Below are 12156 nucleotides of genomic sequence, written 5' to 3'. Positions count from 1 at the left end.
TGCAATTTGAAATCTATAAAAAGTCTATCAAATTGCCATAAATATTAAAAGCTTTCGCTTAATCATAATTATATTTTGCATTATCACGGATTATAACTTCATCATATCAACCAGGTGAAGCTCATGAAGTAGGATAATAATTGATAATATTATAATATTATAATAATTTCGAAATTTAAATTAAATTTCAATTTTTGCTACCAAAACATACTTCAGAGAAATCCAAGCAAAGTGTCTAAGGTATCAGCATTAGTAACTAACTGAAGGTGCGCGATTATTAATCATAATTAATCGAAGGGAAGCATCAAATTTTTAATATTTTCAAATTTATCTGTAAGGCAAATATCATTTGAAAGCATCAGTAACAAAAAAAGATATTTGGTAGTACCAAAATTATGCATTTGTATTTATGAGTTAAGAAATCTTCTTGGAACGTACGCATGTTTTTCTAAAAACCCTTTTTTTCCCCTAAAAACCAATATCGACAAGCTAAAACGTAAAATGTGGAGCTCGTCCCGAATTCGAGAAGTTTTATTGGACCTTTTTAGGCGTTTGGTTCAAGAAGTTTATGATAGAAGAAGGTAAACCCGCCTATAAAAAGAAATCCTGTAAAATTCTTGTCATTTATTTTTGAGGCCTTAGATAATTCTTTTTTTAGGAAACTAACGTAGTGGAATTTTAGAAACGAATTTTTTCAAATTGTCCAAAAATTACGTATGCCATAAAGAGATTTTTTCAGACATTAATCGTTTAGCAATTCATTTAATAAACCGTTTTTTTTTTCTTACAATTAAATCGTAGTTGAAATTTTTGCGCGTCATACGATTAATTGTGACATCATACATATAAGTTACTCTACAAAAGTAAGTCCTCCCTCATTCTGGTGCACCCACCAATCCTAATAAACTGCTAAAATATCGATAAGCAAATTCGATTAAACTTTTGAAGATTAATGCCAGGATCCGCCGCATGTACTTATGTATACTTTCTTACATCCCATCATATATAATATTTATTTATTTATATTAACTAACATTTTATTGTCATACGTATAGGAAAGAGCCAATTTACTTTCCATTTCATTGCCTATCTTAAGGCTGATTTCTTTAAATGAATAAAATGATCAAAAATAATTCAAGGTTGCAAAATTTTCATAGTTACCAAGGCAAGACTAGACATCTTGATATTCCAGCTGCTCAGCACCAAAAGAGAGATAGAGAAAAAATGATGTCAAAGGAATTAATTCCCAATTCATCAAGTTTCGGTCGTATGTATAAGAAATAAGAAAGAAAGAAAAAAATAAAATAAACGAAGAGCAAAGCGAAAATGCAAACCAAAAAGCAGCAACAGAATGAAAACGGCCAAAGTCGACGATGTTGAAAATAAAGTCAACTTGAAATGTGCCGCCAGTTGAAGTTGTTTTTTGTTGTTGTCGTGTTGTCTTGATGTCGTTGTCGGTAGTGTTGTGTCTCCTACCCTTGGGTATGGCCACTTTTATCTGGTTGGTGGCAGTGCCTACTCCAAAACCTAAGCCTAAGCCACTCCAATGGCTCGTCGCTGTCAGTTTTCGTCGACAGCCAAGCCAAGCCAAGCCAACCCGAGCCAAGTCAAGCAACCGGCCAAAAGCAGATGATGAAGCCCTCAAAGTCAGCAGCACCATCAGCAGCAGCGACAACACCAACAACAACAACAGAAAAGAAGAAGACAACATCGGTTTAGGCCTTTCAAAGAATACCATGAACATGGCCGCATCTACATAGATACTTGGCTAGACCATGGCCCAGGCGACACATGTGCACATATTTCTTTTTTTTTCTGCCTTTTCGGCTTTGCCACATTTTCTTTATGCGTTTTTTTTTTTCTGCTTTGCATGCAGTTAAAGCGCAAATGTTCTCAAATTACCCATATGCAAAATGTTAGGGCAAAAAGGATGGAGAGTAGAGTGTGAGAAGAAGATTGGTCTGGATATGACTAGTTCCGATCCGGCTTTGGTGCATTTCGGTTGCCGCTCATATTTCGTCTATGGAAGCGTCTATGGGCGGTCTTTGCCTCAAGATGCCACCGAACCGAAGACAGACAGAGGCAGACAATTGATGTCGCTTCTAGTATGTATATTTTTGTGGTAAGTTGATGTTGACCCATTTTATAACATTTCCCGTAGATGCTGCTGCACAAGAGAAAATTAACACTTTTATGGCCATATAACATTTCCATGATTTATTTGACTTTTTCAATTAGTTGCATACTTTTGCATAGGGCATATTGAATTCGGTGTCATGTATGTAAATGTCAAATGATTAGCAGTCAAAGCCAGGTAATTGAAAGGTGAAAAATTCAAAAGAAAGTCGGAAACACACACAAAGATTTGAATTTCATTGAAAAATAAAGAAAAAAAACTTACTTTAGATGTCTTAAGATGTCTTTAAAGTTCATCAATCATAGGAGAACAAACGGTCAAGAATATTTAGAAGAATTTTTATTTTAAACGTTTTTTATAGGTTTTAAAATATAAATAAGTACTTCAATGTTTTATCTACATCAACTGTTTTCCAAATATGTAATATAATTTTTCCCTTTTTCGAGTAATTGTTTACCTTTTTTACTCATTTTAATTTATATTTAACTATTACTATTGCGCGGACATATACAAAAAGTAATTTTAGTTATTAATAAGAATAACAATTTATTAAATTCATTATTTATTAAATATTAAGTAGAAAGCCATTATGTTGATTAAATTTAATAACTCTTCATTCCACAAATTTTGCTTATTTTTTTTTCTATTTATTTTTGCATTTTCTTTTAAAAGAATTTAGATATTGAAGAATGACAAATTGAGCGGTGAAAATTAATATTAAATATATGCATACAAATTTAAAATTATTATTATATTATATAAAGCTTTTATTCAAAACTTTTCAATGTTAAAAATTGTTATTCGTAATAGTATTTAATATATTCAAAGATTGATTTTAACTACTTATTGTGTGCATGAAATACTCATAAAAATATGTGGCCAATCTTTATGAGGTATTTTTATTCTCCCTCTAGAATCTCGATGGCCTTCATAAACATCTTTTTGGGGAGAGGGTGAGGATAACTTGAAGAGAAGTGAAGCTGAAAATTTGGACTTGTGGACTTGTATTTATCTAGCTTGTGTATACATACATATATGTATTTAAGTATAATCCTCAAAAGTCATCCCCATCATAGTTTAAATTGCTTTATGATCAATGAGTTTATTATGCATATCTATATATCTGTGTGTGTGTGAGTGAGTGTTTATATCCGATGCCCATACCCAAATGCTAGTGCTCCTCCCCCAATTTCCTGTATGGACACATGTAAGGCTGCCCAAATGCTATTTCTTCAGTGCCATAAAGTACTTACTTATTGCTTTTTATGCGCTTTTGATATACATATATTTAATGTGCGTATGTATTAGTGTGTGTGTGTGTGAGTGTCAGTGCATTTGCCATTGCACTTTTCGTCACAGTTTTTGCCAGTCAGTCAGTTTGTCAGTTTGTCTTTTCATAAATGTTAAAGAGAGGCAACAATCAAAAAAGGGAAAGAGAGCTAGAAAGAGACAAGTAATAGGTTAGAGAGAGTGTGTGTGTGTGTGTGTGTGCGTGTCTGTGTATGTGTGCTTAAACTCGCCGCAACTTCATTTTGTGAATGCACAATGGGGTGCCCCTAACCTACGACAACCGAATATTCGCCATTCGGCCAAGTTCAATGAACCGAACGTTTGGTTGAATAAACTTTCACACATACATACATACATACGCACGCACAAGTAAAATCGGTGACGCGTCGAAGCGAACACAAAAAGAACAGAAAGAAGAGGCACACACACAAAAAACAAAAAAAAAATAACAGCAAAATAAACACCCAAAAGAGAGATAGAATATCTTTTTATTATGGGTACTCAAGCTAAAAATTACCCTGACATAACGGCGAGAAATGCATTAAGTTTTGTAATCTTTTGGAAATATATGAGATTACTTTTGGTTTGGCAAAAAGCTATAAAAATTGTATAATACTTAACATTTATGGCCATTTATTAAAAACCTTGTTAAAACATAGCCAAACAAATGCAACTTATAGAAAACAGATGTCAATAATCAATGATGACATTAAATTTGTACTTCATAGCTAATTCCATTGATTACTGAAAGTCAGATAAACTAGCAGGTTTCTATTTTAGTACTATGATTAAACTAGAGTCTTGAAATGAAAATTGTCTAAAAAGTTTTTAAAACTAGATCTTTAAGCTGAATTTGTAGCAGATCTTACTGGATCTACTTATAGGTATACCTTCTTTTCGCAGTACCAAGCTTATTGATATTTAGCCTTTTATTATAAATATATGTATTTATATAAAATTTAAATTTTGTAATCTCTTAAGTAAAGGCCGATCTAGAAGTGCAAAATGTGAGGAACTTTATCCCTTAAAGTATGCAATAGAATGAACAAGTATTAAAGTTTTTTTAATTTATTTTAAATAATATATACCTTTTAATCAAAGAATTGTCTATAAACTATATTTGCTTCGAGTATTGGACAGTTCAAAACTTTATACACATGTTTGAAAAATTGAATTGGTAGTAATATATTTTATATTTGAAAGGATCTTCCGATCATCATTTGCATTGATTAAAAATCCGTTAATTTTGCATGTGAATAAAATTTTAATCTAAAACGATTCGAAACAGATTAAAATAAGAGATCACAAGTCAAGACGAATCCTGGCTAGGAAACCATTTTCTCCAGAAAAGGTAATCATTAATCAGAAAATAAGGCCATTTATGAGTGGATAAAGATTCTCTCTTTACTATTTTTTAATTCTGTATTTACTTACCTAACACATCTTGTAAACTCAATTTAGAAAAACCTAATAAGGTATGATATCAAAAATTGTCACTGTAAGGGTATTCTCAATCCAATAAGTTAAAATTACAACAAGAATACCCATAATCTACACACATTGATGGGGGCTCTAGGGCTAGTTGCTACTTAAACGACATGCTTTTGGCTGTATGGGTGTGCAAATTGATTGTCTTGCATTGGTATTAGTTGACAACGTCAAGTTCTTCATAATGAATGTCTGTTTTTTTTTCTTCTATTTTTTTTTCAATTTTTGTTTGTCCCTTTTGCCATTTTGACTCTTTCAATTTGTCTAATTTTCAATGACGTCGTCATCGCCAACATCGTTATTTTTATCATCATCATCATCATCATCATGATAATGATCTTCAGTGAAGGCAATGAAGTAAAAAACAAATTAGTTGAACTCTACATGATGTTGGGGAATCAATATGGGTAAAGGCGTTAATACACATGTTTCTTGTACATACAAATGTATCTATGTATGATACATATGTATGTATGTATGTATGTGGCTGCGAATTGTATCTGATATGGCTGGCTAGCAAGCAAATCGAATCTACCAGATGCTAGCTAAATAATTCAATAAATCGCGCTTGCCAAACCCCAGATATGTATGTATGTATGTAGTATGAAGAACCACTAGCTATCCCTCCCCTCTTTACCATATCTTCACCTTCCCTTCAGCCATGCAGACAAATGAAATTTAATTTCAATGTGCAGTTTGATGGGGCAAATGGAGCAAGAACTCAACTAACCCTGGCAACCGTAGCAGCAGAGGCAGCTAGAGAGCCAAAGCCAACAACAAAAAAATAACTGCAAGATATTAATAAAGCAAAAATTCATATGAAATTTTAATATGCAAACGAGCAAAAAAGCAGAAGGCAAAAAAGAAAAAAACCAGAAAAAACTCATGAAAATAAAATGCAAAAAATGTTAAGAAAAATACTGATACATAGCATAAGAGAGAGCAAGAGAATCTAGAATTATCGAAGCATATAAATCGAATGTGTGCGAGCATGAGCGAGTGAAGTGGCCAAAGTCTGAACGCATTTCGTTGGGCGATGAAATGGACCAAAAAGGCAAAATTCAAATGAAACTATCGAACAGACCAAGGCATCAGGATGGTTGGACTTGAGGTAAACCGTAAATATGTTCCTAAAAGAGGTGGGGGAAAAAGAAAGCATTTATAGAAAATTGAAAGAGAGTGAAAAGTTGATGAAGCAGAAATATTTAAAACGTAAATATTTATATAACATTAATTCTTAGGCACAAGCAAATGATTCATAATCTAATATAAGTCCATTTCATTTGCCATGAATCACCAAATTGTGTGAGCGAAGCATAAATAGAGCGAACACATTACGTATACGCATTGTGGCAGGCATGCCGTCAGTCAGTCAGTCAGGCAGGCAGGCAGCATGCCAAAAATACAACAGGAACAACAACATTGTGGACTTGACTGCCACACTTTCCCCCTCAATGTCAATGCCACAGTGCGAAGAAGTGCAATAACATCAACACGACTCCCAATTGCTGACTGTGCCTCCACATCGACATCGCCCCAATGCCACAGATATAAAGCCGCCAGCATGCAGCATGCAACAGCAGCAGCCGGCAACCGGCAACCGGCAATGGAGCTGGGCAGCACGTTTCAATGTTGATGCTGAGCCAAAAATAACAACACAGACAGCCAGGCCAGGCCAATAGCAATGGCCATGGTCATGGCCATGAATGGAGCCCCATCGTTTTGGGTGAGTCTGTGTGTGTGTCTTTTGGCTTTGGCCAAAAAGTGCAGCTAACCGAGGCGAAGGTCGTGCTGGACCTAAAACTGGCAACAGAATTACATTATAGGGGGGCCCACTTGCAGACGCTATGCAAATGTCCAACTAGGAATAGGATGTGCCTAGACGCAGAAAGCGAAAACAACCAGTGAAACACCAGTGCGTGGGTAGCCATCGTCGTCGTCGTCGTCATCGTCGTCGTCGTCGTGGCAATCGTTGTGGTTGTGGCAAATGGTCATGGAACTGCTGGCAATCCGCGTAATCATGTAATCGTGCCTATCATTGCTGGTTATGTAAGTGACTAACTGCAATTAGGCTACGCTTTTGTCCCGAACAACTGAAAGGAGGGCGACCCCACCAGGCAGGACAGCGCACAATCATATTGTCAACGCAAATTACACAAAAACAAATTATATTCCTGTCATGGAATTTTCAACTAATAAAGTCCTCAAGTGCTTGCTGTGGAAAACTTTTGAAACGACACCATTACCCTTATTCTTCATCAATAATTATAAAAATTAAATGAAAATGAAGTAGAAATATTCGCTTTAAAGGACTTTAAATAACCTGCACATAAGCAATATGAATAAACAGTTTTTATTCATTAGAAATCGCAGTAAAAAATTTAAAAGATTTAAAAAGATAACGGCTGTGCATCATGCACAATGTTCTAAAAATCAAATAGAATGAAAACTAAGTTTTAGCCCGCTTTTAGGTCAATAAATCTTTTAAATTTATATGATTTTAGATTGATTTTGGATATGGTTTTTACAACTCCGAATTTTAATGATAGAACTTCGTGGTTCTTGAAATTGCTGTCAAGGCAATCTGCCCAACTTTTCTCCTGCCTATAATTTCAAATCTAATAGGTTTATGGGCTTTTCAGTATTGATTAACTTCAAAAATGTCTTAATCTAGGCAAAAAAAATTTAAAAAAAATGTTTTTTGACTTGAACGTTTATTTTTTTTTTATTCTTATGCAAACAATTTAAACAAATTATCCAGGAATGAAAATAAATATGTTTTCGAGTTTTTAATGCGTTAGTACAAATAGTTCGTTAGAAATTCACAAAGTAGACACTTTTATGGAACTTAAATGAAATTTTCCAAGTTAACTTTTCCATCTAGTTTCTTTTTTTACAGTATTAATTGCAATTCAGCTTATATTTAAATGGTATCAAACATTTGGAAAGGTAAATAAAAGTAAATTAAATAGTTACAAATTCACAAAGAAACTTTAATGACATTTTGCAAGTTAAATTTTTGATCAATCATCCTAGTTTCTCTGGGAACATTTTTTATCGTCTTAACTACAATTGAGTTTATATTCAAATTGTATCAAACATTTGGAAATGCAAATAAATTCATTTCGACCGATTTTTTCAAATATAAACGAATGCCATAATAATGTAAACAAAAGTCTCAAAATTTATAAGCAAAATGTAGATTCTAAATGTAGATTTATATACAAAAGTTTTTCATTTAGTCAACTTATTCTCACTCACAAGGTGTAAAAAGCAAGTTAGTCCCAAAGTTTTAAGGTCCCTACTTAGTATCAAAGGTTAGTATGCGAAAATTATAGATATTTCCTAGAAAACGTAGAAATTTTAAGAAAATTGCCACCATAATGAAAACTTACTGCAGTCATTTAAAAAATAAAATTTATAAATACATAGTGAATTCTTAAAAAAAAAAAATTGGAAATTTTTTTAAATTTAGGAATAAAATTTATGTTATGTTTAGGTAACCAAAAAATATATGCCATAAAATGGGAAAGTTGAATGAAGTTTTTCTACTGTTGTTGATTAATTTGAATGTGCTGATTGTTAGATAGAATAGATGACTACCAATTTTATCTAAATATTGGACTAAAAATGTATGAATATTATTTAATATTATCAAATAAAATGTTACTATCATGTTTTATTTAAACAAGTGGGGAATATTTTGAGGGTTTTCTCATTAAAAAAATGTTTACATAAAATGTGCAAATAAATTAAGGTACAAAGATTAATTTAAAAGGCTAATCTCCCATTATAGTTTCGTTTCCTGATATCCCTGATATTTTGTGCTCCATGTTTGTTTTAGTACATGTTTGCAATCAGTCAAAATAACTTTGTTTAAAAACCTTCTCAGTGGGTTAAGACATAAATACTTACTTGTTTTTTCGTCATAAAGTTCTATCAAAAATCACAACTGTACACCAAAAAAAAAAGAACAAAGCGCAGCTAAATGAAGGGCATATGAAAATGTAGAAAAAAAACAAAAAATGTACATACATATAAGATGAAAATATATACATATATGTATGTATGTGTTTATATGTGAATATGTGTAGAGAAAAAAGAAAAAAGTTGGCCCACTCGAAGGCAGACGCCATGGCGTAGAGCGGCAAGCAGATTGCAACTTGGAAACACGTAGACATTCCGGGTGTGGGTGATAGATATGTGTACATATAGAAGGAAAGGGAGGTCGAGTGTGTGTGTGTGTGTGTGTGTGTGTGTGTGGAGCATGTAGACAACTGGCAACAATAACGGCATTTTCGATGCAGCAGCAGAAGCAGTGGCAGTGGCAGTAGCAGCGACTGCGACGTTGACGAAAAGGACGCGCAGGATGAGAGTTGGTTGTCGACGACGAGTTGCCAACAGCCACTTGACACTTCCGTCGTCACATGAATGGAGCCGTAAAAAAGCGACGTTGCATTCGTTTCATTTTGGTTTTTTGCATTTTTCTCCTCTATGTTTTCTTTTTTTTTTCTTTCTTTTTTTTTTTTTGGGCTAGTCGAGGGCAACTTTTTATATTTGGGCATGAATGTGAATGGGAATGTACTGGGGGGGATGAGACACGAGGGGCAAGTTAGGAGTGTAGAAATAAAGCAAATACATTCATGCATAATTTTTATGGCACGAGGAGAATGGGTGGCAACTTCCATTTGGGATGCCGAAACGTTTTGGGAACACACGTGTTTTTTATGCACTTAAATGCAAAAAACCTCCTCCCTCAAGAGCAAAGATAGCAGGAGTCAGAAAGACAGAGAGTGGAATGGGTGGAAGGAGCAGTGGGAGAGGTAGAGAAGGAACACCAAATCCAAGGCAAGTCATTAGCAGAAAAACAAAGTGATGATTAGTTAGTCGAGGTGGTAGGAGTTTGTACAGGTTTTTGCAGTTCAATGTACGCCCAAAAGTAAATAGGCTGAGGGTACACACACCCAACCACCCACACACTCACACACACACAAAGAGAGATAGATACACAAACCGCCAAGGCGCCAAGGTAGGTCAGGGAGCGGGGCAAAAAGTGATGAGAGACCTTTTACACACACACAAACAAAACACAAAAAAGGCCTTTAATGGTATTTTGATGAGCTGAACTAAGCTGAAGGGGGAAAGGAAGGACGGAGGGAGGCGAATCGAGGAGACAACGGCCACAGCCACTGTTCAGCCAGCCTTGGATGCGGCTCAGCACGCACTTGGACGAAAGGCAAACATATGTAGATACATACATGCCCAAGCCTTGCATATCCACAGAGAGTACATGGTACTTGTTCTTGGACTTCTTCTGGTTTTCTGTTTTTCGGTTATGATTGACTGATTTCTGTTGAAACTTTGGCGTCTGCAGGCACGCATGAATTACAATTTTCGAATAACGAAAACTCCCAACTACCGAGAATATGGGGCCCACAATTAGCACTTTTGTCGGCCGTTCGTTTGGTCCGTTCGGCAATGCTTCAAGTGGTTAGCTTCCCCTGATAAGCTGCAGTCTGCAATTGCCTTGAGCTAGGCGCTTGAACTCGCCATCCTCCTTTCCCCTCGTAACCCCTGTGACCGGTCTTTGTCTCCCTCCTGCAAATAGTTTTTGCCGCCTAAATGTAACCCCCCGCGATCTCCTGTTCCTCTTCTAGAGGCTTCTCTTTTTCGTTGATAACAAAGTTTGCTAAAAAATAGAAAATGACGCTCATAAAATAAAAATGTAAAGCCCAAAAGCAAAGCCTATTTACACGCACCACATTCTGTCTGTCGCCAGTGCGTTATAAGATAAACATTTGTTTTCTTTTTTTACATTTTCATTTGGCAAATAACATGAACAAAAACGTTGAACTCGGTTGCAGGCCACAAAGAGATACAGATACAAAAAACTATATACATACATACTCGAAAAGTCCATCCACATTTCCAACGATTACTACCAATGATTTTTCACTTTTGAAAATGTTTTGTCATTCTATGAATCCAAGCATAATTTAAACGCTTCTGACTATCTAACTCAATAGCAAATAACTAAAATAGAACTAACTTTTGCTGCAACGAACTTTTAATACCCTTGCAATTTTTAAAAGACCAAAACAAAAAAAGTAAAGTTTTCTGAAATTGTTATAATTTTTCGTAAGTTAATATTTCGAAAATTCTTTGAATGACTATTTTTTATTTTAATAGTTGAGCAAACTTTTCGAAAATGTCCCTGATTTTGAGTATAATTTATTGTAGGGATTACCTTGCCTTTTCTGTTTTTAAATGAATAGTTTGATAATAATTTTGATTATAAAGAAAAATAAACGGAATAAATTTAGATAAATTTCTTTACTATGAAGCGTATAACAAAATTTCCTTGCTATTAAAAGTTATAATAGCCTTTTTTTATCAGGCAGATCTAAAGTATCAAAATTTGACAACTGCCTTATACAAGTCTTGTTGGTTTACTTAAATCTAATAGAAACTTTTCAATTCAATTCTACAAAGACTATTAGTAAAACTGCGATAAGAATACATAAGTAAATATGTAAAGGTACAAAAAATTGTATTACACACATTACAATAATTCACAAAAATACAGGCCGGCAAAACTTATTGTCAGAGCTTTAGACCTTTTTTTAATGGATAGCCGCTAAGTTGTGTATATTTTCCCTGGTTTAGAATATATTCTACTATATAACTAACAAAAAAATTAAAAAAAAAAGGTTTATTGTAATGATATTATAACTAATATCAGTCAAAAAACGACAAAGCCTATTTTAAGAAATATTTGATTGTTTATTAAAATTTAACATTTGGACAACGGATTCGGGTTCGCATCATTCAGTACCCACGTTTCAAATAAGAAGACGGCACCTTTTTTCCAATGAATTTATTTAAAATTCGGATTTGAATTCGTTATAAACAAACTAGAAATCGTGTTTATTGTATTTTTAAAAAGAATTATACAATTTAACGTTCTATGTAAAGAGGGCCCAAGCTGGCCAGGAAGTCTCGCAAATTGGATTATTTTAGGTAGCCTGTGTAATAACCATGCATGCCATTGATTGGTAAAGCACATTAAAAATTTCACAAACTCTTTTAAGTAAGTATATTCACTTCTAAAAACACAAAAAGGTTTTTACTTTAAACCATGATTCTTGAGTTCCTTCATCAAGGTGTTCAGAAGATTCATCTATAGCCATAAATCGGGGACTTTACTTACAAAGAATTGTATTTATTTTGCTGCTGATTGT

This window comes from Drosophila willistoni, chromosome 3R (assembly GCF_018902025.1).
Source record: "Drosophila willistoni isolate 14030-0811.24 chromosome 3R, UCI_dwil_1.1, whole genome shotgun sequence".
Taxonomy (NCBI): Eukaryota; Metazoa; Arthropoda; class Insecta; order Diptera; family Drosophilidae; genus Drosophila; species Drosophila willistoni.
Note: the sequence above shows the minus strand (reverse complement) of the source record.